Genomic DNA, 5407 nt, shown 5'->3' with positions numbered 1-5407 from the left:
TACCTCACCAAATGGTCTGATGGTACCTCACCAAATGGTCTGATGGTACCTCACCAAATGGTTGGTCTGATGGTACCTCATCAAATGGTCTGATGGTACTGTAACGTTTACCTATCTATCAGCCAGATAGAAGGAGAACGTCCCCGGATTCTTTTTTCGGGGTTATATGCAAATGCCTTGCGGCCTAAATGGATGAACACTAACACAACGGCACACTAGGGCTCGAATTCGATGTCTAGGGAAAACTAGTGATACTATTGTAATTAACACTCATCCAATCTGCATACAACCTTTAATAAGCGAACACAGTTGTGGCAGAACACAAAGTTAAACTAGATAAAATATTTAATGTATAAAATATCAAAACCCAACTTACAAAATGTAAGAAAAAACACTATCACAGATTTCACCACTGTAAAAACTAGCCACAGGCCAAACAACACTGCTATAGCTTCAAGAATAACTTGGCGACAAGTAATATTATACTAGAAGACTAAATCAACTTAAGAAAGCAAGGCACACACAGGACTTAAGTTCTCTCACGTTCAAATGGTCAGAATCTATTGCCGGACAATATGGACGGCTTGGTCGTAATGGACCGTTTGTTCCAGGTAGACTCTTGATCAAGGTAAAACTGCCACGTGTGGCGAGTGTGCGGGGCAATTAAAGACTTCTGCCACAGGGGAGGTCATCCTCAACTCATGTAGCCATTGGTTGGGAGGGTCATATGATCAGAATCATTCAATCAGATCTTAATGGAAAATTTCTTAGTCTTAGACACCCTTAATACGACAGTGGAAAATCCCCAGGAGTTGCACAATCATTCCATATAAGGTATTATACAATGTCAAAATAAAAATGGAACCTGACTCGACCTAAGTAGGTCACATCCCCTCCCTTTTTGGAAGTGACAGATAGGTTCCACAAAAGCATACACAAGGAACCAATCTGGCAATGAAATAAAAAAAATGTTTTACAAATGTAGTCAATCAAAATCTTAATACCAGATGAAAATATCCCTGAACATAAAAGGGAAGTAACTCAACCTTTTACAATTGGTGAAAGGGGAGTAACCCTTCAAAAAGTAATTATACATCAAAATCCCTCAAAAAAGGGCATTACAATATTTCCATTTGGATATTAAAAGTGGTAAACCCGCCAGGGTAAGACCTTTATTTCAATGACTAGCTACAATACCAATTGAGTCATATGAGACATATTATTATAAAAGATTACATATAATCAAAAACCACCTTTAATTAAGGTTCACCTGAAAATAAACAAAATATTCAACAGGAAAGGAATTTTGAAAAAATCAAAAATCATACCACTCATTTCCATGTTAAAACACAACACTTGAGTATGGCCCCAATGAACCACAAAACATGTCACATGATCAATGTATACAATAAGATCTTACATCCTTGACAAACAATCAGCCACAACATTATCACTACCCTTAATGTGTGAAATTTCCAGATTAAAATTTTGGAAATATAAGCACCATCTCAATATTCTTTGATTTGTCTGTCCTAACTTAGAAGTAAATTTCAGGGGATCATGGTCAGAAAACACTCTGACTGGATTGGTTGAAGAAGAGACATAGACTTCAAAATGTTGTAATGACAAAACCAAAGCTAAAGCTTCTTTTTCAATAGTAGAGTAATTCTTTTGGTTTTCATTTAACTTCCTGGAAAAAAAGGCAATGGGATGGTCAATTCCCATGTTGTCTTCTTGAAATAGGACTGAGCCAATGGCTAAGTTGCTAGCATCAATGGCAAGTTTAAAGGGCTTGCTGAAATCTGGGACAGCCGTAACAGGAGCATTAGATAGAAATGACTTAATGGTTAAAAAAGCTTCTTGACATTTATCTGACCATTCAAACTCAACACCCTTTTTCAATAATGCAGTAAGAGGTTCAGCAATAGCTGAAAAGTTTTGACAGAACCGCCTATAGTAACCAGCCATCCCAAGGAACTTTTTGATTTCTTTACAATTTTTGGGAGGAGGTAACCTTACAATAGCATCTACTTTAGCTTCAATGGGCCGAACTTGGTTCGTTCCCACTTGATAACCCAAATAGGTAATTGAGCCTTTACAGAAATTACTTTTATGTAAGTTTACAGTAAAATTCACTTCAGACAATTTTCTAAAAAGGTTAGTCAACTGAACAATATGTTCTTCAAAAGTATTGGAAAATACAACTATATCATCTATGTAGGCCTCACATTGGTTTATGTCAGCAATGACAGAGTTAATGACCCTCTGGAAAGTTTGACCAGCATTGCGCATACCAAAAGGCATACGTTTGTATCTATAAAAACCATTAGGGGTTACAAAAGAAGATATTTCTTTTGCACGGTCAGATAAGGGGATTTGCCAGTATCCTGAAAGTAAATCAATTTTGGAAATTATCTTAGCCTGACCAACTTTATCAATAACGTCTTCTATTCGAGGTAAAGGATAGGAATCAGCTTTGGTGAGCGCATTTACCTTCCTAAAGTCGGTCACAAACCTGAAAGATCCACCGTCTTTCGGTACTAGGAGACATGGGGAACTCCAGTTGCTGAAACTGGGCTCAATGATATCATTCTTGAGCATATAATCAATTTCATCTTTTATCAAAGCAGCTTTTTCCGGGTTAACTCTATAGGGGTGTTGTTTAATGGGTTTTGCGTCAACTACGTCTACATCATGAGGTGGAACCTTCGCTTCTTTGGGGACATCCCCAAAAATAGAGGGAAATGTCTCAAATAACTGAGACAATCTATGGGTTTCCTCTGTGGTCAAATGCATAAGGTGGACATTCAAATTATCTAAAAAGGAAGAATTTACCAATTTTGGGGGTTTCAATTTATCATGTATCACATCATCAGAAACATTTGAACATACAGGTAAAGTAATTTTAGCTGTGGAATGAACATTGTTACAATTATCATAATACTTTTTCAGTGAGTTAACATGATACACTGTCTGTTTCCTTCTTCTGTCGGGCGTATTGACAACATAGTTCAAATCACTTAATTTTGAATGCACCGTAAAGGGTCCACAATATCTCAAGGATAACGCATTGTTCAGATTAGGCACTAGCACAAGAACTTTGTCGCCTGGATTGAATGTTCGTTTACAAGAACTCTTATCATACAGTCCTTTCATTCTCACTTGGGCCCTTCTTAAGTTCTTGTGAGCCATTTCGCACACGGCTTTCAGTCGAACGTGAAAATCGTCAAAGTTTTCCACAGGATGATCGCTGGTACCTGTCCACCGTTCGTGTATCAGCTTCAGGGGACCACGGACAGAATGTCCAAACACAAGTTGAAAAGGAGAGTAGCCTAAAGAGTCCTGGACACAGTCCCTCGCGGCGAAAATAATCCAAGGAACAGTCTCATCCCATTGGGTGTTACTGTTAGCGAACGTTCTTAGCATGGTTTTGAGGGTTTGGTGGAACCTCTCAAGTACGCCTTGAGACTGAGGGTGGTAGGCTGAGCTGGTGATGTGGGTAACGCCTAGCTTGGCTAGTGCTTCCTGAAAATGGTGACTGGTGAAGTTGCTGCCTTGATCTGTTTGCACGATTCTAGGTAATCCAAAGGTAGTGAAGAACCGGGTCATGGCTCTGACTACAGTCTTAGCCTTAATGTTCCGTAAGGGAATCGCCTCGGGAAAACGGGTACTTGAACACATAAAGGTAAGTAGGTACTCGTTGCCCGCCTTGGTTTTAGGCAAGGGACCTACACAGTCCATGACGATTTTTGAAAAGGGTTCTTCTAATACAGGAATCGGACTCAAAGGGGCCTTAGGAATTGTCTGGTTTGGCTTTCCGGCCAACTGACAGTTCGTGCAACTTCTGCAGTAACGCGACACATCTTTTCTCATTTTGGGCCAAAAGAACAGTTCTTTGATCTTCGCCGTCGTTTTAGTGACTCCTGGGTGCGCTGACATTGGATGGTCATGTGCCAGCTTAAGTATTTCATGCCGATAAGGTGGAGGGACCCACAGCTGGTTTTTACCCAACCATGGTTCGGCTGGTGAGGCATTCACTGGTATAGCGCGACGAAAGAAGAGGCCGTTCTCGGAGAAATATTCTCCATCGTCAGATGATAGAGATTTTTCGACCGTTGCTTTGAGTTCCGCGTCGACTTGTTGAGCTTTAATGATGTCTTCCTGAGATATCCTCAGGGGTAAGCCCAGACTTGTGTTTTCTGGAAGCATAGACTCCAATTTGGGAGTCGAATTTCTTGACGATGATGGCGGGTGTGGTTCAGACGTTATGTCAGCCAATTGTTTGGTCTGGCTTCTTGTCACCGCACATGCAGGATACAGTTCATAATCATTATCTGGAACTGTTGACAAAGGGTCTGAAACCGTACAGGGGTATACTTTGCTTCCCGCAAGGTCATTCCCTAGAAGTAGGTGTACTCCTGGGACAGGAATACTATCTATCACACCTAAAATGACTTCACCTTCGACGAGATGATGTTTCAGGGCAAACTTGTGTAGAGGGACGACAGTTGATTTTGTCCCCACTCCCTGGATAATGGAAATATTTCCGGTGTTCGTCTCAGGTGTAATGTCCATTGAACTTTTCAAAAGAAGTGATTGTGACGCTCCTGTGTCTCTTAGGACGGTGATATTCCGCTGAGACAACGGATCACCTGGTTTGCTAATGATGGCTTCGGCAATAAAAGATGAAAAGTCAACTTTTCTCGATCCCTCGAGATCGGTAGACTCGGAAGAAACTGGATGGTGGCGAGAACAGTCAAAATGTGACTGCACATAATGCGTGGAAATTTGACTGCCTTCTTGCGGACACTTAGGGTTAGCGTCCCTTGGAATTCTAGAGTTCATATTTGAACCGGCAGCTTGAGGGGATAGAGCATAGTGCGCAGAAGTACGCACCACCTCTCTGTTAAATTGAAGACGTTTGTAACAGTCCTTGACATGGTGACCAGGTCTTTTGCAGAACTGGCAAACTGCTCGACGATTGAGAGTTGATCTTGATTTCTCTCTGGACTGTAATGCCTTCACGTGTTGGCCAACAGGAGGATTGCTGCCAAAAAGGGGAAGCACGGGGTTGAGGCGGTTTCCTGACACTAATGGTTTCTTATGCACCAACATATATGTGTCAGCCGACTCAGCAGCCTTCTGGATGTCAATTATCTTGTTATCCAGTATGTGTAGTCGTATCTCTTCAGGCAGGGACGATAGGAATTCTTCCCTTAGGATAAGTGACCTGAGTTTCTCAAACTCAGAAACTTCTTCAGAGTGTAGCCACCTTGACAATATTTTCTCCTTTTCAAAGAGAAACTCCACATATGATTGAGTGGGTAACTTGCGGAGTGTTCGGAATTTTGTCCGATAGGCCTCGGGCGTCAGTTCGTAGGCCTTCAAAATGGCAGTCTTGACCAAA

This window comes from Physella acuta, unplaced genomic scaffold, assembly GCF_028476545.2.
Source record: "Physella acuta isolate Inbredline_101_S28 unplaced genomic scaffold, ASM2847654v3 ptg000225l, whole genome shotgun sequence".
NCBI classification, from domain to species: domain Eukaryota; kingdom Metazoa; phylum Mollusca; class Gastropoda; family Physidae; genus Physella; species Physella acuta.
The sequence above is the reverse complement of the archived record's forward strand: the minus strand, read 5'-3'. Positions refer to the sequence as shown.